Genomic DNA, 24,933 nt, shown 5'->3' with positions numbered 1-24,933 from the left:
ACATTTTAACGTACCCTTTTAAAGTAGGGGACAGGAATGAAAACTAATTATTCCATTTTAGTTCAGAATATTTTATGGTGGAGGGTATGAAAAGTTCGGCCCGGCCGAACTTAATGCTTTTTTACTTGTTTTTTGTTATTAAGACTAAACTCATCAATTAGTTATTTGCCAATTCTAGATCATTAAATACAAATGAAAAAGTTCTTCTACCCCTCTTGATATGACCAACATAACGTCCTTCTACCCTCTTCACACATTCGTCATGTGTACGAACACAGACAGCAGCATTCATTGTGGCTTTTCACATTCACAAATTTCAATTCGATTTCAATAAAAATAAATATCAAACGAATTAACAAGAAAAGAACAATGAAAAAGTTTACACTTAAAGCACATTAGTGGTAATTTCATTTTTCAATTTCCTGTTTGACTAAAGTGTACACCGAAAACGTTGCTCATATTCCTCCATAACACCACTTATTGTTTCGGCAAAAAAGTTTTCCAAGAAATTTTCACATGTTGTTGTGGTTTTTCGTTGTGGTAAACATTTCGAATCGAATGTATATTGAACATGGGGTAAATTTGGCTCGAATACATAAGAAATTGAAATAGGGACAGCCAGCCAGCTACACGGTTACGTACGTACCATGATTTCGAATATGTAAGTCAATGAAGAAAGTACATTGGCAAAATACTTGTTAACAATGTTATTGTTATTGGCAAGTAAGTGTGGCTAAAAGTCCTTTGCTGTTGTTGCTTGTACTACGAGTATTACTACTACTTCTACTACTATTATTAGCAGTTGTGTTGTGTAAAGCATTGCAATATGAAGAATTTGTCCTCCTCTCGCCCCCACTCACCCTTTTTTCCATCATAAGTATGGCAACAATTTATGAACAAAGTACCTTTTGTCGAATGTTACTTAAAAATTCAATTCAACTTTTCCTCCGTTACAACAACAATTGAGAAGGTGTCGTTAACAATTTTTAGTTTTGGAAGGAAACAAGCAATACTTCGTCATAGTTGTTGTACCCCTCTTACCAACGACATGATTGTATAATGAAAAATACGAGCAGACTTATTGAAGTGTTGGAGGGGAACAGTATTGAATATGAGCCAAAATTGTTTCTCATTTCCCAGAAAGTTAACAAAAAACCAAACTATTAAAGTATTATGAAAGATTGTTTGTTTATGTGTAGGTGTGGGTGTAATGCAGTTTGCTGGAACATTTTATAAATACATAACGTCAATTACAGATATTTGAAATTTCTGGGAAACGATTGAATGTTCGACAATGTTAACATTGCTTTCTATTTGTTAACTGGAAGAAAAACATCGTTTGTCTGTCGAGTCAATAAATAACAAAAAAATGTCTGGTTATTAGTAATTTATTTTTGAAATACAGTAGGGGTAGAGACTTTACTAGACTTTACCGAATTGAACCTTAAGGAAATAATTTGAAGGTCATATTCCTTAGAAATCAAAGTATTAAAATAGTATTTGAACAAGAAAAACAAGTTAATTAAAACTTTCATATATTGACAATAGCGAAACCGAACTCCTTTTTCTAATTAATTATGCATTAGGGGGTTCTCAGATTTTGTTCCACTTATTGGACATTTGAACTTGCCGACAAAATATTGTTACGAAAGTAACTGATAGATTTAAGTTAATTTCGACGAATTTCTATTAATTTATGAATTTGAATTGTAACGTAAATTTTCATTAAGCAGTTAGTTTATTTAAATCAAATTTACAACAACAATTACTCTATAAGAATTTCAATCACTACTTTTCTTTGTTGCTTTGATCTTGTTATTGTTGTTCGCCTTCAGTTCTCTCTCTCTTATTTACTTCTGCAACAACAAATATTACTGCAATTATAAAATTATCGCTTAGTCTTAATTTACATTGTTTACTTAGCTATTGTTGTTGTACTCTTTCAATTTACTTTGACCATTCGATTGTGCTTCTGCATTGTAACCCCTTCTCCTCTCCCTTATTTACATAAAAGCCCCTTAGATGTGTGTGTATTTGCCAATTGGTTAGAACTTTTTGGAAGTTCCTAGATCAAGGAGACTAGAACAGTCTATGTGGCAGCGGGCACATATAAATATGGGAAAGGAAAAGCTGGGAGTGAGTTGTGAATAATCTAGCGCGTAATTTAAATCAGCGATCGGCAGCGTGCCCTTACTGAGAGCAAAAGAGCGTAATTTTCATTCATTTTACATTGAAATTTATGCTCTTTTGCTCTCAGCAAGGGCACGCTGCCGATCGCTGATTTAAATCGTAAGTGTAAAGAAGTAACCTAAAAAGAGTAAAGCTTTGTGCTAACTAGTTACTGGAGAGTTTGCTGTGTGCTAATAGAGAAATAAAGTCTTGTGTGAATAACTGGAGTGAATAACGTCAATAAAGCATTGTAGAATCGTAATCCAAAACGAACCCTGTTTTATTTGGTACAAATCGTACTGAGGAATAAAACAACGTCTACACGGGATTAAGTCAAACCCTAATTCCGTAACAATATATTTGGATTAAATCTAAAAAATGTTGCGGATGATGTACTTGATGCAATGCATCGCCGTAGTCCATTTTGGAAGTGGATCTTATTTTAAGAGTATAGTTTTGGAATTCCTATGTGAATTGAAACACTTTTTTTAAGTATTTAGGGGGTTTAGAGAATTTGTCAAGAACAACTAAGAAAGTATCAGTCAGCCACTGACAAAAAAAAAAAAAAATAAAAATTATGCCGTATATAAAATATACTGATTCCCGAGTTTGCTTTAAAATCTGTACGTATCGTAATTGGAGGCTATACTAAATTACTGACATAGACCAAACTTTTAGTAACCAAACTTTTTCATAAATTACTCGAAATATTAAATTATGTTAAACTATGTTTGAAAAAAGCTTTAAAGATATCTTTCACATTAGCCATTTTAGTATGTACCAGCAGGGTTTTGGAGCTTTTGTACCGTTGTAAATGAGACCGCTAGAACAACTTAAACTTAAACTTCCCTTTATCCGAATATAGTCCATATTCCAACCTGATACATGGCTGCATAAAATAATATCATGTGCAAAGTCTGCACCAATCATAAACTCCCTGCGAGAATTTTCTGGCGAATTTGACATTTTGGTTGGTACCGTCAGGGTTTCTTGGAGCTTTAAGGCAAATATCTCACGAAGTATGAACGAGCACAAGAAAAAAAGTTGACCGTCGCAAAGGGAACCGCAGGGACAACATACAGAAACAAATTTAATAACGATCCGAGAGTAGCTCTTAAACTTTACTTTATCCGAGTTTTGTGTGGGAGGTACCCGAAGGAGTGAATCAATATAGTTCATATTCGAACCCGATCTATATCTGGAAGGAATAATACGATGGACAAAATCGGTTGCTTCCTTCGTGAGTTATTGTCCAGACCATTTGACAGAAAAATTTTAAACTTTTGTGGAGGAGGTTCCCGAAGAAGTGGACCGATACGACCCATCTTCGAACTAAAACTAAGTTTAGACAAAATATTACGATACTCAAAACTTGGTTCGAATCGGTTGATCCGTTCGAGAGTTATCGTGCGCACCAGACAGACGGACGGACATGGCTAAATCGATTCCAAATTGTCTGAAACTAATTTCGCCCAAATTACTTGGGGTCTAAAACCGTTATTTCCATGAGGCACATTGCAGGGCCCAAGTTTGAATATAAACTAAGTTTGAATAAACAAGTAAAAAAGTATCAGTCGGCTTTGCCGACAGAGATATACCCTCAGCCTGTGCAAATTGAAACACTTGTGGATTAAAGTTCAAAAATTTTGCGGAAAAGGTACTTAAAGGAATGGACCGACATAGACCATGAGGGCGCCATAGGGGGTTTTTACAGCCTTCGGGCTGTTTTCTCAAGAAGTATGGACTTGTCCCTGAAGCAACTTTTACCATCGTAATTGTGGCAGCGAATGTAAGTTGCTTCAACAAAAATCAAAGTGATTCAATAGCAGATCTTAAAGTGAACTTATCCAACATTTTGTGTGGGAGGTACGGGATGGAGTGGACAAATACAGTCCATATTCGAAGCTGATCTGGTAGATATTATGAGAATGTGTAAAGTATGGACCAAATCGGTCACTCCCATCAAGAGTTATCATGCGGACAATTTTTCCGAATATTTTTGAACTTTTGTGGGGAAGGTACCTAAAGGAGTGGACCGATATGGCTTATCTACGAACTTAATCTAAGTTTGGAAACAATATTACGAAGGTCAAATTTTGGCTGGAATCGGCATTTCCGTTCGAGAATTATCTTTCTCTTCCACCCATAAACATGGGTTTGTTTTTCAACTTTCAGGCTATTTTTTCAGGAAGTATGTACTTGCCCCTGAGGAAACTTGTACCTTCGTATAGGGGACAGTGAATACAAGATGTTACAACAAAAACCAAGGCGATTCGAGAGCAGGTCCTAAACTGAACTTTTTCGAAATTTTGTGTGGGAGGTACTCAAAGAAGTTTACCGATTGAGTCCATATTGGAACCTCATCTAAGTCTGGTAGAAATTTTATAATGTGCAAAGTATGGACCAAATCGGTTACTCCCTTTATGAGTTATCGTACGCACAAATTTTCCGAACTTTTCGAACTTTTGTGGGGGAGGTACCGGAAGAAGTGGAACGATATAATCCATCTTTGAACTTGAACTAAGTATGGACAAAATATTACGAAAGCCAAATTTTGGACCGAATAGGCAGATCCGTTCGAGAGCTATCTTGCGATCCAACCACCACACACGGTGTCATAGGGTTTTTTGTAACTTTCAGGCTATTTTCTCAGGAAGTATGGACTTGCCCCTAATGAAACTTACAGCGTCGTATAGAGGACAGCGAATAGAAATTGCGTAAACAAAAATCAATGCGATTCGAGACCAGGTTCTAAACTGAACTTTTCCGAAATTTTGTGTGGGAGGTACCCGAAGGAGTGGGCCGATTGAGTCCATATTGGAACCTCATCTAAGTTTGGTAGAAATTGCACGATGTGCAAAGTATGGACCAAATCGGTTATTCCCTGCAAGAGTTATCGTGCGCACAAGTTTTGCGACAATTTTTGAACATTTGTGGGGGAGGTACCTGAAGGAGTGGACCTATATGGCCCATCTTCGAACTTAAATCGAATCTGGGCAAAATATTTCGATACCCAAAATTTGAACCGAATCGATTGATCCGTTCGAGAGTTATCGTGCGCACCAGCCAGACAGACAGACAGACAGACGGACGGACATTGCTAAATCTACTCAAAATTGTCTGAAACGGATATCGTACAAACATACTTGGGGTCTAAAACCATTATTTCTACGAGGCACATTTTTGGTCGTATCAAAGTGTAAATACCCTCTTTAGCCTAAAGGCTGAGGGTATAAATATTCGCCGGGAGTCGACCTTTTGAATTACGGCGGATTGTAATTGAGTTATATAAATTTGTTGGGAATATTACTTTTCAATTTTCCCATTTATGTTGAAAAAAAAAATTTTCAATCACGTAGGCGTTGATATTTATTTTTTGTGTGTCAATGTTATGAAAATTTTCCAAAATAATTTTTGTTCAGTTAGAAACATTCGTTCATGTAATTTGGAATTTTAATCAAATAAAATTTTGTTAGAAAATATTAAACCCTCGTTTTCTACAAATTTGTACACCTACAATAAAGGGTCACAAACCCAGAATTTAGATAGTATCGATTTCATGTCTTTTGGAGCCTAAAATTTTCCGAGCGACAATTTTGCAGAACATTCCCAAACTGTAAAATGTCATCTTTGGTACTTTTATTGCGGTTCTTGAAATAATGGCGGCGGTTCGGCCCCGGCGAACTTAGCACTGTTTTCATATTCTAAGAGCAAAATAGTGTATTTAAACAAGTAAGAACGGCGTTAAGTTCGGCCGGGCCGAACTTGTTATACCCTCCACCACAAGTTGTATTGAAGTAAAATGGAATAATTAGTTTTCTTTCGTGTATGAAGAAGACTTAATACTAAATTTCAGCAATTTCGGTAAAACATTGTGAGGCACCATTCTATGGGGGCTATTTCAAAACGTCGATCTATTCCGACAAATTTCTGACGGAAAGTTTTTAGTCTCAAAGAAGACTAACCCCAAGTTTTTGTAAAAATTTTTATTCTTCTCACACGAATTGTCAAATTTTGTAGATCAATTTACTCGCTTTAGCGCAAATGTAGAGCGCTGATTTTTAAATGAGGAATCCTTAACGATATATGGAACGGGTATACGAAAAATTAGATGTGTATGTCATCTGGGGGCTGAGCTATGAATTCCTAAATTATTACGAATATAGACGAACGAACAAAAATAAGTTACAAAAACTGGGGGTAAATACCAAATTTCCTATATTTTGGTAAGAGAATGTGACTAAAACTAAAAAAATACCGAAAATCAAGAAGTAAGCTTCTATGGGGATATAGGAAGACGTGGACCTATACTGATAATACTCTTCTGGAATATTTTATAACTCTTGGAAGACGAAATAACGAATTTCAGCCATTTCGGTTGGATATTGAAGTCACAATCTTCAGTATTACGAAAATCCGGAGGTACCGTTCTATGGGGTCTATATCGAAACGTGGACCTATATCGACGAATTTTAGTCAGAAATGGGGCAATATGAAAGCGTGGACCTGTACAGACATATTTCTGGCGAACTGTTTTATATCACATTGAAGACTAAATTCCAAATTTCAGCCATTGTGGTGGAATATTGAAGACACAACCTTCAAAATACGAAAAATCGGGAGGTACTTTTCCATGGGGGCTATATGAAGGCGTGGACCTATACCGACAAATTTAAAGGGGAAGTTTGAGTACCCCCAACGAAGTCTAAATACCAAATTTCAGCCATTTCGGTGGAATATTGAGGCCACAACGTTCAAAATGCCGAAAATGGGGAGGTACCGTTCTATGGGGGCTATATGAAGGCATGGACCGATACCGACAAAGTTCTGGGGGAAAGTTTTATACCACCAACGTAGACTAAGTACCAAATTTCAGCCATTTCGGTGTGATAATGAAGCTAAAACCTTCAAAATACCGAAAATCGGGAGGTACCGTTCTATGGGGGCTATATGAAGGTGTGGACCGATACCGACAAAATTCTGGGGGAAAACTTTATACTCCTAAAGAAGACTACGTACCAAATTTCAGCCATTTTGGTAGGATAATGAAGCTAATACCTTAAAAATACCAAAAATCGGGAGGTACCGTTCTATGGGGGATATACCAAAACGTGGACCGATATATCCCATTTTCAATATCAACCATCCTGCAAGTAATAAAAACTTCTGTACCAAATTTTGACTCTCTATCTTTAAAATTGCGAGCTGTATCTTGATTTCAACAGACAGACGGACAGACGGACGGACAGACAGACGGACATGGTCAAATCGACATAGAATTTTATGCTGATCAATAATATATATACTTTATAGGGTCTCCGAAGAATATTTCGATGTGTTACAAACGGAATGACAAATTTAATTATACCCTCCATATGGTGGAGGGTATACAAATTTGAAAATATATATTTTTGTTTCAACCATATATTTCGTATCAGGAAACATAATGACACAAAATATATTGTTGCACCAACAATATATATTTTCAGATTTTTATAATACACTTTTTTGATCTTAGAATACGATTGATCCCACAATATCTCTGCTCTGCGTGTATGAAGGAGTGGGCCTATATATTGGGTTATTTCGGGGCCCACATCTCAGAAAAACGCTATTCACATTTCCCCACGCCACAATTCATATTATTAAGATTTTTGGGAGTCATTCCTTTTGAAAGTTATCGTGCCACAACAACTTCATTTTCTGATCAGTGTTAGTTTCTTACAAAGAATATCCACCACGTTTTTAGGAACACTATCTAGCATGCGTCCCATTTTCTTCCTAATTGCTGCAGTTTACAGCAATCGTTGGGATTCTAAACGTGTGCAATGTTTGTCCTTCCTCATTTAATTATTAGATATGTAAAAGTATGCTAGGTCCATAGAATCCTATTCTGATGCTAACTTTGCACAGGTGTTACACCCAGATAGAATGTAGAAGTTTGTCAAGATTTTGCAGTCTACTAATAACCACTCAATTTGAATAGGAAATACTTGAGATTTAGTTGCTTGTTTTTTTGTGCATAGGTGGTAATTGATTTCCCATCTATGCTGCGTATCTGACAAAATGTGTTTATATTATTCAAAATATAATGCATACATAATATGTCCCATAACGACAAAAATTTTGCCAAAAACAAATTGTTTTGTATTATTTGTAACTTTAAATTATTGAACTGGTCTTTAGCCTACAAAGAACATATGACCATGGTTTTAATTCCTCTGTTGAACAATAAATTCTCATTTAGATTCTTACAAAAGTTTCTCAGGGTCATTTGTAAACGTAACCCTTTTTTTCATAATAAATTTCCTTTTTTGGCTTAACATTGTGCGTGCATTGTTGTAGTTGTTGGTGTTCTGAAAGAAAAATTATAAACTATATATCACTCAGCATGTTCTCGTGGTTAAAGGATATTTATTTATATTTTTTGGTCTTTTTTACTCCTTTCATAAAAATATGTATATTCCGTTTTGTATTTGTTTTTTTTTTTTCTTGTGATGACGTTGTTTTTGCTACTTGCTTAAGATTCCCTTAACTTGGGCTACAAACTTTATGATTTGGCTTCTATAGTCGCGTGTATGACCTTTTCTGTACAAATGTATAAAGCCTGAAGTATTCATATTTATCTAAAATACTGTAAATATGGTTGGATTTAAGTCATACATAAAATATGTACATACTTATGTATGTATATGTGTGGTAATAAGGCCGATTTAAATGTTAATTTAAGAAACAAGTCGAATTTTTAATGTTATACAAAACTCATATTCGAAAATAAAAATACAAATTACAAAATAAAAGTTTACTTATACATGCAGTTTTCTCTATTTAAATTCGAAGATTATGAACGACCATTAAAAACTACCTACTTGCGGAAGTCTAAATTTGTTACACCCTTCAATATATGGAGCATATAATTTTCGAAAACATGAGAGTACGTATTATGATAACACTGTGAACACAAATTTTGGGGCCGAGATAATACCTTTTGGAAATGAAAGCCCTTGATAAGTATATGCAGAGAAAAAAAATATGATATTGATCCAACAATATTCGAAGAGCAAAATATATATTGTAAAGATATTGTTAGATTCCGCCTGTAGTATTGTGAGTCCAACAACCGTTTTTGTTAATTATAACAATTATTTTTGTCATATCCAACTTTAGTTGTTGTCATATCCAACAATAGATTTTGTCTGCTGGACAATATTCTCTTTTCTTCGACAATTTTATTCTCTTCTCTCGGTATTCGATGCCGTAGTGAAAAAAAAAAACAACTTTGGTGAGTTTTGTTTTCCCCTTATCTTGTTTTTATGTATTTTATCATTGTTTCTTTTTGTGTATATACACCAGTGTCGAAGATTTACCATCAATGTTTTAGTATATGTGTATGTGTGGGTGAAAAAACCCAACAACCAAATTATGTTTTTATTCACGCACACTGTAAGTGAGAGAGATGCAAATGCAAAAACAACTCAGTGGGCGCCCTCACTATACTTCATTGCAAGGAAGCTCGTCCCTGATGTACACCATGAGATTCTGGTTTTTATTTGTTTCTTCTTTCTCTTTCTTGTTTGTGTTTTGATAGTTGAGTTACACCACAATCTGAGAAGTGTTTTTGGTCGTAATTTGTGTCTTCTTTTCATATTTGTTGTGCTTTTATGATATTCCTGAACGCAAAGGAGTAGTTATGTTTCTTCATTAAATTTTTTGTCTTTTTAGTTGGACCTGGGAAGACCTGGTCATGTGTAGTGTTTGTCAATGCTCATAATATTATACGTGACATTTATACAAACATTATGTAAAAAGTGTATACGAGAATTATATACGATCAAATCAAAATTTTCAGTAATAGGTTTTCTGGGCAAACAATAGTTTTTGTAAAAACTCTAGATTATTGTAGTTGTTACCATATGTATTGTCAATTATTTTTACAATATTGAGGTATTTTGCAAGTTGTTTTTGTTTTGTATGATTGGAGAAAACGATAGTGTTTTCGGATTAGCAATTGCAATGCTTGAACAAAACAAATGAATTGTTGGAACAAATAAAGATATTTTTATTAATTTTCTCGTTAAGAGTTAGCTTTATGATCGAACCCACACAACCACCAAATTATGTGACTAGTTTCGCTGTTGGTTTGGCAGCTATTTAGACATATCGGCTGTGGAGCGGCTTCTTGGGTTAGTAAACAATTCTGAAAACAAACAAAAAATCTTGCAAAAATTATGTCTTTGGCCCAGATCCAGACCAGATCTCCATAGAATATTTCAAGACAATCCGTCCACAATTATTGTTATTAATGTTCTACAATCGATATAGTTCGAGTTGGATTCGCCGAAATATTAATAACGTTATTGTTTTTCAACATAAATATTATGAAATATTTTTTACAACAATTACATCGAGTATAGAATTCGAAGGCACCATATTTGAGAAACTATCCTCCTAAAGATTTTAAGGCAGACACACTAAAATTATTAAAATATAGGTTATCTGGTGATTAATTTATATTTTATTCTATAACCCAATTTATCGGCCACATACTCCGTTGTTGTTTGCGATTTATAATCCGAAGCAATGTTCTTTGAAACGTGGGTTTTTTAGTACACCTTTTTAAGCTAGGTTAAAAAATTAAATTTTATTAACTGATTAAATGACAATATTAAATTTAATTAAGTGATTTAAAATACACATTAATTTTATTCTGTGCGACCTAATACGGCCTAACTCCTTGGTAGCTGAATTAATAAAAATGCAATTAACCATGGCAAATAAGGAGAGGAGAAAAATTGTCAATTATTATTAAATACATCACGGAGCTCTTGAACCAACTTTAAACGAAAGGAGCTTACACATGGGCAGTTTTTGCGGATTCTGAAACTACAATGTTCATAGATGAGAAAAATAAAAAAATAGCCGGAGCGCTTGTTTAATAAATCGCGGTCAAAGTTCACATTTTTAGGTTTTTTATTTTTATCGAAATGGGATTTGGGAAAATATTGCAGCTGTGAAAATTCTCTACAAGATTGAACTTTATGATTTTTTCGTAGGTTTTACCATTTTTTTAAAATACAGTGACTCCCACGTCTAACTGGACACTTGCAACGTCGGATTTGTTTTCTTCATAACTTATTGAAAAATTATGTTAAATTGTAAATTTTATGAATTTTTTTCGCAAGAACAAGACGTTATGGCGCCTTCTCCTACTCATTCTTCTATTGATAATCGAAAACTTGGTTTTAAGGCTTCGTAAAGATAAAAAAGCTATAAAAGAGATATCAAGTGTAGTAAAAATCAGCAAATCGACTGTCCACGATATTATTAAAAGGATTGACAAAGAAAATAGGGTACAAAATAAAGACAGAACGGGGCAAGGAAGAAGCTTACGCCACAAGACGAGTTTATTCTAATAGTTGAAAAGCACCCCTTTATTTCAGCAGAGAAAGTCAAAAATATAGTGAAAACTGGAAGAAACAAAGAAGTTTCTAACGAAACTAGAAGACTTAGAAGCTTTGATTTACATGGCTGATCTGTCGTAAAAACCCTACATATCTGAGAAGAATAGGAAAAACAAAAAACGATTGGAATTTGCTAAGCAACATTTAAACAAGCCTCATGACTTTTGGGAGAGTGTAAATGACTCTTTATGGGGCTTAAATTCATTTTCTAACTAATTTTATTCATTCTCAAGGTACTTTTCACAGACGAAAGTTAGTTTAACCTGCAGGGTTCAGACGGGCACTGGTTTGTATGGCGAAAACCGAATCAAGCGTACTTGCCAAAAAATACCATACCTACTTTAAAGCATGGTGGTAGTTCCGTCATGGTTTGGGGGTGTGTATCGTCGAAGGGCATGGGTAACTTGCATTATAAAATATTCTGAACTAAAATGGAATAATTACTTTTCATTCCTGTCCTTAAGAACCCTAAGTGTCAAAATATAGCTAAATCGGTCTGAAAATGTAGCTAAAACTGTCAAAATACCGTAAATCGGGGGTACCGTTATATGGGGGCTATACCGAAACGTGTACCTATGTCCACAACTTTTGTTATATAAGTTTATTGACATTTAAGAACCCTAAATGTCAAATTATAGCTGCATCGGTCTGAAAATGTAGCTAAAAACGTCAAAATACCGCAAATCGGAGGGTACCGTTATATGGGGGCTATACCAAAACGTGGACCTATGTCCACAACTTTTGTTATATAAGTTTATTGACATTTAAGAACCCTAAATGTCAAATTATAGCTACATCGGTCTGAAAATGTAGCTAAAAACGTCAAAATACCGCAAATCGGAGGGTACCGTTATATGGGGGCTATACCAAAACGTGGACCTATGTCCACAACTTTTGTTATATAAGTTTATTGACATTTAAGAACCCTAAATGTCAAATTATAGCTACATCGGTCTGAAAATGTAGCTAAAAACATCAAAACACCGTAAATCGGGGGACACCGTTATATGGGGGCTATACCAAAAAGGGGACCTATGTCCACAACTTTTGTTATATAAGTTTATTGACACTTAAGAACCCTAAATGTTAAATTATAGCTACATCGGTCTGAAAATGTAGCTAAAAACGTCAAAATACCGTAAATTGGGGGGTACTGTTATATGGGGGCTAAACCAAAACGTGGACCTATGTCCACAACTTTTGTTATATAAGTTTATTGATACTTAAGAACCCTAAATGTCAAGTTATAGCTAAATCGGTCTGAAAATGTAGCTAAAAAGGTAAAAATACCGCAAATCGGGGGGTACCGTTATATGGGGGCTATACCAAAACGTGGACCTATGTCCACAAGTTTTGTTATATATGTTTATTGACACTTAAGAACCCTAAATGTCAAATTATAGCCAAATCGGTCTGAAAATGTAGCTGAAAACGTCAAAATACCCTTAATCGGGGGGTACCGTTATATGGGGGCTATACCAAAACGTGGACCGATATATCCCATCTTCGAACATGATCTTCCGACGGCTAAAAAAATGGTATACCCCAATTTTCAGCGAAATCGGTCAACAAATGCGACATGTATGTTGCGAACGGATGGACGGACGGACATGCATAAATCGACTCAGAAAGTGATTCTATGTATATCCCTAGAAGGAACTATGGGTCTATCTCGCTTCCTTTTGTATGTTACATACAAATGCACTAACACATAATACCCCTTACCACATAGTGGTGTAGGATATAAACACACCAATGTCTAGGAAGTCAAGGTGTCCATTGTAGAAGCTTGAACCCTCGTCCTTGAAAAACACAGGAAAAAAGTGTTGTCGCGGCGTGTTAGCGTTCAGAGCCAAACTCATTAATTTCAAAGGCAGTGCTAAGCGTTTGTCATGAAAGCACAACTAAATGGGAAAATCCCCATTGTTGTTGTAAAAAACAAAAAAAATGCATTTGAAAGAAGAAAAGTTCGAGGAGAGCGAAGCCGCTCCACATCCAATATGTCTGAGGAGCCTTTACCAAAGGCGAAACATGTCATGTCACATAGTGGTGGGTGTGTGGGTTCGAATCGTCGGCTTTCGTTTTCGTTTTCCTTTTACATTTGCATTATTGATTGATCATCATGCTCGATTCCAACGAGAAATTAATTAAAAATTAATACTAAAAATAATTTTCGCCTAAAACAGGCAAAATTTTCAAATGAATTTTTTATGTTGTGTTATATTTTGTACTTCTTTGCCGTGTAACTGGATTTTTTTTTGTTCTTTTTTGTTGTAGAAAACAAAATAAGATAAAATTTTCTTTATTTTTATACGAAATACGAACCATTTATCTTTATTTTTTGCTTAGATATCATAAGAAGAAATTTTATGTAGGAGGTGACGGGTAGTCGTGAGAGTCACGATTTATTTAAAAATCCCTAAGCGATTTGGTCTTGTTTTTGGATTTTTCTCATCTATGAACATTGCTGTTCCAAAATCCGCAAAAAACGGTTAAGGCGCACCGTACATGGCATTGTTTTATGAGGGGGTGATACAGTCAGTGAATTGTCCCTATTTTAAAGGATTTTTAGTTGATTTTATATGAAATATGGACACAGAGTATATAATTTCAATAGAGAGAGTTTACAATAACGCAATAACTAAAAAATCTTTCAAATGAGCATTACCCATCTAGGTTTACGTTTTAATGTATCCCAGACTTTTTAACCAAAGTAGCTCTTATTTGGCATTTTCGATTCTATTTCAAAGATTTTCAGTATTTCTTCTTCATTAAAGTACATATCCATATATCACATATTAACTTCAGTCCCATTAAAAAAGTTTTGTCTTATTTTTGCCTTATTAAGTTATCAATGGAACACATTTTTATCACGAGGGCTGATGATATTTGTATATAATTAATTAATTGAAATAAATAACTCCAACAAAGAATAACTCGAATCCGCGAGTGCAGATTGCACTTGTACCGAACTATTGTAAGAAAATAATATTCTATTATGTCATAAAACACCAAAACTTTACTATTTTACCAGAAGTGATCGAGTCCATGCAAGCCAACTAAAAAATTCAAAAAATTACATTTATGGTCTGTACCAGTACTTTAAGAATCTACTCATTTTTAGTAGTAAAAATCTGTAGATTCCTGCAGGTTCTGGAACAGGCATTTAGAAAAAAGAGAAAACATTTTTATCAGCAGTCGGGCGATACCAACTACGACTCATAGACTCCGAATTCTACTCGCAGTACTGTTTGAGACTACGAAATCCACATTCGGTCTCCGCAAAATTTTAGCTAAGTCCTGACAAAATAGATTAAGTCGGAAAACTCAATCAGTAGTGCGACTGTTTGAGTTACCGACCAAAACCGGTAAAATTTAAACGCAAAATTATGATTGAAAAGTTGAAAAAAAGTTGACAACAGTCTTACAATCGGTAGAACTTTACGACTGCTTTTTATTATGAGCATTTTAATTTTACCGACAATTTTCGGTTACTCAAAAATTTAGTTGGAGAATCGATTTACTGATATCCAAGGGTTGTTGTTTCGCTTATTTCTATCTTAATTGTACGATTAGATGTTTATGAACTCGATGACATTTAAAACTTTCCAAGGACTATGTGGCCTTTTTTGAACATATAAACTTTCCGACAAAAATATCGAAACATTTGGGTATAGAACCTCACGATTGTGGGCGTTGCGAATAAATGCTTATGCTGAGCTCATAAATTTGACTTTGATAAGATCGCAAAAGTTTTGCACCTTTGTGGAGAAGATACCTGAAAGAATGGTCCATTTTGGAAGTGGACCTGATTTTGGAAGTCATTCCTCTTGATTGTTATGGTGTCAAGCTGTTATTTTAGTTGGTAATGGTAAGATTTTGAGCTTTTAGACCGTTACGACAGGAAGCATGGACTTACCACGAAAAATAGGATATCGCTGTAATCAAGACGGCAAGCTGTAGCATTGGTCAAAATGTCCAATGGATTCTCGAACAGCCCATAAATTGCACTTATGTTGAAATTTTGTGAGGGAGGTATCCGAAGATGTTGTCGCATATAGACCCCCTTGGTACTAGATATACATATGTACGTCCGTAGTAGTTTTAGGATGTCTAAAGTTTCGGTGAAATCGGATATTGAGGGAGGCACCTGAAGGAGTGAACCGATATAATCCATATTCGAACCTAATCTATGTCTCGAAGAAATCCATTTGGATCTTCGGGGGTTATTGTGCGCACCATTTTAGCGAAATATTTTGTAGTCTTTTGGAAAAAAAGGAATGGACCGGTATGACTTATAGTTCGGCTGATCCGTTCGAGAGTTCTCATGTGCTCGAGCCAGAAGAAGAATGAACTGGGCTAAATCGACGCCTAATTATTATTTGAAGCGGCTTTTGTCGAAACATATGAGAAGCCAAAGGTCATTATTTCGATGAGGTACATTTTTATCGTTACATTACAGCAGATTTTAATACCATTTAGCCAATGTTTCGGCAGTAATTTCGTTTGCGGTTGTTTTCAGCTACAACTTTGATAGGAAAAATAATAAATAAAATAAATAATAAAAATTAAGGTAGTAAAACAATTTTCAAATTGGTTTTAGGGATATATTGCACGGAAAACACTTGATATATCGTACATTTTGTCCAGTAAACATGTCATTTTTATGCACTTCCAATCCAATCCAAATAATAAACTCATTTTTGGAATATAGAATGAGTTTAAAGCCTTCAGAACTTTATATTCATTATAGAATTCCTCGGCCCTTTATTATTTGATAATTAAATTATATGAGATAAAGAAGTAATTCAGATTTTACTGGAAGTTTTTCTCAAAAAGAGTATTCAAGCAAAAAAATTTAAATATTTCATAGACAATTTAATTTGTTCATACAGTACATTTTTGGTGCATAACCTTTAGAACAATCTAACTTTTATTTTCAAAATTCCAAAAATAAAAATTATTTTAGAGAAAAAACGTAATAATTTCTTAAAGTAGCTCAAAAAATTGTAGTCGACCAAACCATTTCGGGGGGCCCGGCCCCCAGGGCCTACCCCCTTGCGTACGTCCCTGTAAAGGACAAACTCTCTTTGGTTTAATTTTGATAGGACTTGAGGTTTCCAAGGTTTCCAAAAACTAAAAAAAACCCAAAAATGTGAACTTTAACCGTGATTTATTTAAAAGCTATCCAGCGTTTTTTTTTTATTTTTCTCATCTATAAACTTTGTAGTTTAAAAATCCGCAAAAACTTCCCAGGTGTAAGCTTCTTTCATTTAATGTTGGTTCAAGAGCACTGTAACGCATATTGTCTTTGACTGTTTTCTTTAATGCTACCTTCATATTAAATTGTTATGTCTGTTTATTTTCAAAAGTCAAGTCAAAAGCCAACTAATTGTTTTATATTTTTACTTTTAACTTTGCAGTACAGTAAAATACCTTTCTATCGAATGCATACAACACAATGTGAAGATGGTAAACGCCTTGTTTTTCCAAAAGTCATCGTGTAATCATGTAGCATCTCGAAATATTTGGTATAACGATTTTCATATCTCGACGAGATGAAACGATCTAGTTAAGTTTCTGAATGTCTGTCTCATCCTAAAACTGTAATTGCATTTAGAACCTGAACAAAAGTTTCAGGTTTTCATATTAACGATATATTCAGGTGGCCGCATTCGTTCCTAATAATATTTATCTCACTCTCACACTGTTTTAGTTTCTAACGAAACATCATAACATCTCTCTCGCTCACGTGAGATTTATTTTCATACAAAACTTTCAGGTTTCAATCAACAAAACATTCAGGTGGCAGAGAATGTGTTCTCTCTGTACAGCTAAACAAAAGAGTTTGTTTCTCACTCTCACAACTTGCCAATTTCCAGTTTGTTTCTTAAGTCATCTATTGAAGTCATTCGAAATAAATAAAAATTATTTGTACCCATCAAATAAAACAAATAATAAGTTATACCTTCCGTATTATAGCACTTCTTTTGTTATTCTTTGGATTTTATTTATTTATTTATTTCGATCAGATTTAGAGTCCTCGCGTTATATTAAAGCAAAAAGTGACCATTAAAATGGAAGGATAATCTTTTCAGCATTAACTATTAAGTGAAGTTTATATTATTAAAGTTCTGAAATTTGTTTATTTAGCATTTCAAAATTCATCCAATAGTAAAAGGTACATGTTCCCTTTTGCACACAGCATTTTTTATACCCTCCACCATAGTATGGAGGGTATATTAAGTTTGTTTTTCCGTTTGTAACGCATTGAAATACTCATTTGCGACCCTATAAAGTATATATATTCTTGATCAGGGTAAAATTCTAAGTCGATCTGAGCACGTCCGTCCGTCCGTCCGTCCGTCCGTCCGTCCGTCCGTCCGTCCGTCCGTCCGTCCGTCCGTCCGTCTGTGGTAATCACTCTAGCATCCACAAAAATGGAGCTAGGACGCTGAAATTTTGGGAAAATTCGTTTTTTGTTTGCAGGCAGGTCAAGTTCGATGATGGGCTATATCGGTCCACGTTTTGGTATAGCCCCCATATAACGGTACCCCCCGATTTACGGTATTTTGACGTTTTTAGCTACATTTTCAGACCGATTTGGCTAAAATTTGACATTTAGGGTTCTTAAGTGTCAATAAACTTATATAACAAAACTTGCGGACATAGGTCCACGTTTTGGTATAGCCCCCATATAACGGTACCCCCCGATTTGCGGTATTTTGACGTTTTTAGCTATATTTTTAGACCGATTTAGCTATAATTTGACATTTAGGGTTCCTAAGTATCAATAAACTTATATAACAAAAGTTGTGGACATAGGTCCACGTTTTGGTATAGCCCCCATATAACAGTACCCCCGATTTACGGTATTTTGACGGTTTTAGCTACATTTTCAGACCAATTTAGCTATATTTTGACATTTAGGGTTCTTGAATGTCATTAAACTTATTTAACAAAACTTGCGGACATAGGTCCACGTTTTGGGATAGCCCCCATATAACGGTACCCCCCGACTTATGGTATTTTGACGTTTTAGCTACATTTTCAGACCGATTTATCTATAATTTGACATTTAGGGTTCTTAAGTGTAACTAAACTTATATAACAAAAGTTGTGGACCTAGGTCCACGTTTTGGTATAGCCCCCATATAACGGTACCCCCCTGATTTACGGTATTTTGACGTTTTTAGCTACATTTTCAGACCGATTTTGCTATAATTTGACATTTAGGGTTCCTAAGTATCAATAAACTTATATAACAAAAGTTGTGGACATAGGTCCACGTTTTGGTATAGCCCCCATATAACGGTACCCCCCTGATTTACGGTATTTTGACGTTTTTAGCTACATTTTCAGACCGATTTTGCTATAATTTGACATTTAGGGTTCCTAAGTATCAATAAACTTATATAACAAAAGTTGTGGACCTAGGTCCACGTTTTGGTATAGCCCCCATATAACGGTACCCCCCTGATTTACGGTATTTTGACGTTTTTAGCTACATTTTCAGACCGATTTTGCTATAATTTGACATTTAGGGTTCCTAAGTATCAATAAACTTATACAAGAAAATTTGTGGACATAGGTCCACGTTTTGGTATAGCCCCCACATAACGGTACCCCCCTGATTTACGGTATTTTGACGTTTTTAGCTACATTTTCAGACCGATGTAGCTATAATTTGACATTTAGGGTTCTTAAATGTCAATAAACTTATATATCTAGTGGACAAAGATCCATGTTTTGGAATAGCCCCCATATAACGTTACCGCCCGATTTCAGGTATTTTGAGAATTTGACCAAAAAATTTTAACCGAATTATCTGTAATTTGAACATTTGACATTTGAAATTCTTAGTGGTCACCACACCTCTCCACCAAAAATTGTTAAGAAAGCCCCCATATAACGGTACCTCCCGATTTTCAGTAATTTGATGATTTTAGCTACAATATTAAACCGAACTAGCAGTAATTTGACATTTGAAGTTCTTAGTGGTCACAACACCTCTCCATCAAAAATTTTCAACATAGGTCCATGTTCGTATATAGCTCCCATGTAACGGTACCTCCCAATTTTCAGTATTTTGGCAATTTTAGCTACAATTTTTAACAGAACTAACTGTAATTTGACATTTGAAGGTTGTAGTGGTCACCACACATCTGCATCAACAATTTTCAACATAGCCCCAATATAACGATACTTCCCGATTTTCGGTACTTTGAGGATTTTACTTAAAATGTTTAACCGAACGTAGGTCCATATTTTAGTATAGCCCCAAAACAAACCTCCCGATTTTCCGTACCTTAGCTTTATTTTTTGGACGAACTTTCTGTAATCTGAAATTTAAAAGTCAAGAAAAATTCTGCAGCAAAAATTGTTCATTTAAGTTCATATTTTCGTATAGCCCAGATACCTCCGAACTAGCTGTTAATGACATTTGAAGTTCCCACTTATGTACCGATTTTCGATATTTTGAGGATTCTAGCTAAATTTTTTAACCGAATTAGGAGTTATTTGACATTAAAGGCTCCCATCAAAAACTGTCAACATAGGCCCATGTTTTATTATAACCCCTATATAACAGTACCTCCCAATTTCTAGCCCACCAAAAATTGTCAACATACATATTAGATATAGGCACCATAAAAAAGGGCCTCCCGAATGAAGCATTTTATGTACATTATCTGACATTTTAACGTACCCACTTAAAGTTGGGGACAGAATGAATATTTTATGGTGGAGGGTATGAAAAGTTCGGCCCGGCCGAACTTAATGCTTTTTACTTGTTATTCTTGACACATTTTGGTTGTGGATCTGGATACCAGCTTTTGCAGCAGGCAGCATGAATTACTTTTTTATTTTGAAAATTATTTCTTTCTTTTTTAATTACCCTCCTAAAGTTTTAAATGTAGAAATACTTAATGAAGGAACTGCTAACGCGTTTTTGGTTTCATATTTATATTTAACTCGATAGCCAAATTGGTCCGCTACATATTCTAGAGTAGTTCGTATTGTATTTCCACCATATTGATTTGCAAAGGACTGGACTAATGTCCCCTTTATCAGCAAATCTTTGTCGTCTACCAAATACACAGTTTCATCGCGAAAATATCCACTGTTTTCTATTCTGGGGAAATAAATTTTGCTATTCATTCACAATTCATTTGTAAGCGAGTTACTTCTTACCTTGTGTGACTTAACTCTTGTACAGCAGCATTTGTCAGGTGGCAACCAAATAAAATAACAATTAGCAACAAAATTATCTGTGACAAAGCAGTAAGTTTCTTATTATATAAATTATGAACAATTATTTTGTTGCGCTTACGTGCATTTTTTAAATGTGTACTTTTGTACGGCTAGAATGCAACTGAAAATGGTGAAATTTTTGTTTAAATAAAGTTAATTTAACTATCTACTATGGGTACAATGAACAGCATATTAATTATAGTGTTGTGATCACGATTGGCTAAATATTATACTGGCAGATGAGATAGTAATTTGTATATTTTTTACATCAATTACACAGTACAACAAAATTGAACTTTTTTTAAAATTACATAAAAGTAGGACAACATAAAAATTCTTGTTTATATACACAAGATATAGCATTAATTTTCTTAAAATCCGTTACATCTACATACATAGTTTCTTCTAAGATTTATAGTAAAATTTGACGTAGAATATTTCATTCTTTGACACCGTATGTGTAGGATAAAGTTTCATGTTACTTTCATGCGTCAACTCAAAAAAGTGCAAAATAATTGCAAGCAAAAAATCCAACAAAAAATTTTGCGTTTTTGACTAAAATTAATTCTGATATTTTACTAGTAAATATTATATTCAGTGATTTCATGTCTTCCCCGACTTATAGTAAAATTTGATGCAGAATAATTTTGTCTTTGACACCAATCTTCCTAAAACGATGCTTTGTTAGTCAATCTGGCACTAATTCGGAAAAAGTGCGTCTTTAACAATAAAATGAGTTTTTACTTTGTCAAATTTTCTACCCTTAGGATAGTTTTTTAGTTTTGGTGTATTTTGAGACCTATAGTGAAATTCTTCGGACATTTTTGTAGAATAAATGAATGCGCTGCGACTAATATTTAAATAAGTTTTTACAACTTTAAACAAGTAAAAAAGCATTAAGTTCGGCCGTGCCGAACTTTTCATACCCTCCACCATAAAATATTCATTCCTGTCCCCAACTTTAAGTGAGTACGTTAAAATGTCAGATAATGTACATAAAATGCTTCATCCGGGAGGCCCTTTTTTATGGTGCCTATATTTAACTATGTATGTTGACAATTTTTGATGGGCTAGAAATTGGGGGGTACTGTTATAAAGGGGTTATAATAAAACATGGGCCTATGTTGACAGTTTTTGATGGAAGCCTTTAATGTCAAATAACTCCTAATTCGTTTAAAAAATTTAGCTAGAATCCTCAAAATATCGAAAATCGGTACATAACGTGGGAACTTCAAATGTCATTAACAGCTAGTTCGGAGGTATCTGGGCTATACGAAAATATGAAGTTAAATGAACAATTTTTGTTGCAGAATTTTTGTTGACTTTTAAATTTCAAATTACAGAATGTTCGTCCAAAAAATAAAGCTAAGGTACGGAAAATCGGGAGGTTTGTTTTGGGGCTACACCAAAACATGGACCTACGTTCGGTTAAACATTTTAAGTAAAATCCTCCAAGTACCGAAAATCGGGAAGTATCGTTATATTGGGGCTATGTTGAAAATTGTTGATGTAGATCTGTGGTGACCACTACAACCTTCAAATGTCAGTTAGTTCTGTTAAAAATTGTAGCTAAAATTGCCAAATTACTGAAAATTGGGAGGTACCGTTATATGGGAGCTATATCCGAACATGGACCTATGTTGACAATTTTTGATGGAGAGGTGTTCTGACCACTAAGAACTTCAAATGTCAAATTACTGCTAGTTCGGTTTAATATTGTAGCTAAAATCATCAAATTACTGAAAATCGGGAGGTACCGTTATATGGGGGCTTTCTTAACAATTTTTGGTGGAGAGGTGTGGTGACCACTAAGAATTTCAAATGTCAAATGTTTACAGATAATTCGGTTAAAACTTGTTGGTAAAATTCTCAAAATACCTGAAATCGGGCGGTAACGTTATATGACGGCTATTCCAAAACATGGACCTATGTCCACTAGTTATATAAGTTTAGTTACACTTAAGAACCCTAAATGTCAAATTATTGATCAATCTGTCTGAAAATGTAGCTAAAACCGTCAAAATACCGTAAATCGGGGGGTACCGTTATATGGGGGCTATACCAAAACGTGGACCTATGTCCACAACTTCTAATACGTAAGTTTATTAACACTTAAGAACCCTAAATGTCAAATTATAGTTACATCGGTCTGATAATGTAGCTAAAAACGTCAAAATACCGTATATCGGGAGGTACCGTTATATGGGGGCTATACCAAAACGTGGACCTATGTCCACAACTTTTGTTATATAAGTTTATTGACAATTAAGAACCCTAAATGTCAATTGATAGCTAAATCGGTCTGAAAATGTAGCTAAAAACGCCAAAATACCGTAAATCGGGGGTACCGTTATATGGGGACTATACCAAAACGTGGACCTATGTTCACAACTTTTGTTATATAAGTTTAGTTACACATAAGAACCCTAAATGTCAAATTATAGATCAATCGGTCTGAAAATGTAGCTAAAACCGTCAAAATACCGTAAATCGGGGGGTACCGTTATATGGGGGCTATACCAAAACCTATACCTATGTCCACAACGTTTGTTATATAAGTTTATTGACATTTAAGAACCCTAAATGTCAAATTATAGCTACATCGGTCTGAAAATGTAGCTAAAAACTTCAAAATACCGTAAATCGGGGGCTACCATTATATGGGGGCTATACCAAAACGTGGACCTATGTCCACAAAATTTATTATATAAGTTTATTGACACTTAAGAACCCTAAATGTCAAATTATAGCTAAATCGGTCTAAAAATGTAGCTAAAAACGTCAAAATACCGCAAATCTGGGGGTACCGTTATATGGGAGCTATACCAAAACGTGGACCTATGTCCACAAGTTTTGCTATATATGTTTATTGACACTTAAGAACCCTAAATGTCAAATTATAGCACAATCGGTGTGAAAATGTAGCTAAAAACGTCAAAATACCGTATATCGGGAGGTACCGTTATATGGGGGCTATACCAAAACGTGGACCTATGTCCACAACTTTTGTTATATAAGTTTATTGATACTTAAGAACCCTAAATGTCAAATTGTAGCTAAATCGGTCTAAAAATGTATCTAAAAACGTCAAAATACCGCAAATCGGGGGGTACCGTTATATGGGGGCTATACCAAAACGTGGACCTATGTCCACAAGTTTTGTTATATATGTTTATTGACACTTAAGAACCCTAAATGTCAAATTATAGCCAAATCGGTGTGAAAATGTAGCTAAAAACGTCAAAATACCGTAAATCGGGGGGTACCGTTATATGGGGGCTATACCAAAACGTGGACCGATATAGCCCATCATCGAACTTGACCTGCCTGCAAACAAAAGACGCATTTTCCCAAAATTTCAGCGTCCTATCTCCATTTTTGTAGATGCTAGAGTGATTACCACAGACGGACGGACGGACGTGCTCAGATCGTCTTAGAATTTTATCCTGATCAAGAATATTTATACTTTATAGGGTCGCAAATGAGTATTTCAATGCGTTACAAACGGAAAAACAAACTTAATATACCCTCCATACTATGGTGGAGGGTATAAAAAGGACCAAAAAGACTCATTTAGCCAGGCACTAGAGGGTTAAGATATTCCACAAAAATGTGCCTCAGGGTGTTTTCAGTAATATTGCCAAAGACACTATATAGCGAAAATGCAAGGATTCCAAGGAATCTGCTGTCGAAACCTGTAGAATTAGGCCGAACTTACCACGCCTATTTTGGTTACTTCCCGACGTAAACTTTCAAAACGCCGATACACCTGTCTTCTTTTTTTCGGTCCTCTTTCATAATCTGCCGGAATTATCTTTAATTATTTTTTGTGTTGAACAGTGGTATTAGTAATTAATTGATTTATGAATGTCTATTTTTATACCCTCCACCATGACAAACAAAACAATAAAAGGGCAACACACGTTATGATAGAAACCATTTAAAAATATTTTACAAAGTGCTGAACTCGAACGTAATGTTCCAACATAATATTGCATTTTCAAACTGTAAACAACTAAAGATAGATGTTTTCTGTAATTATAAATTTTTC

At 34.7% G+C, this 24,933-nt stretch overlaps 1 long non-coding RNA gene across 1 annotated transcript; it reads right to left on the bottom strand.

Moving 5' to 3' along the window:
• Positions 1–20,421: 20,421 nt before the first annotated feature.
• LOC141391456 (uncharacterized) lies at positions 20,422–21,011 on the bottom strand. Its single transcript, XR_012409659.1, has 3 exons — positions 20,962–21,011; positions 20,823–20,899; positions 20,422–20,763 (listed from the first exon to the last, which is right to left on the bottom strand). It is a non-coding gene; the product is annotated as an uncharacterized lncRNA (long non-coding RNA).
• Between the last annotated feature and the right edge of the window lie 3,922 nt (positions 21,012–24,933).

This window comes from Musca autumnalis, unplaced genomic scaffold, assembly GCF_047663935.1.
Source record: "Musca autumnalis isolate F117 unplaced genomic scaffold, ASM4766393v1 scaffold_1, whole genome shotgun sequence".
NCBI classification, from domain to species: Eukaryota; Metazoa; Arthropoda; class Insecta; order Diptera; family Muscidae; genus Musca; species Musca autumnalis.
Note: the sequence above shows the minus strand (reverse complement) of the source record. Positions and strands in the feature narration are given on the sequence as shown.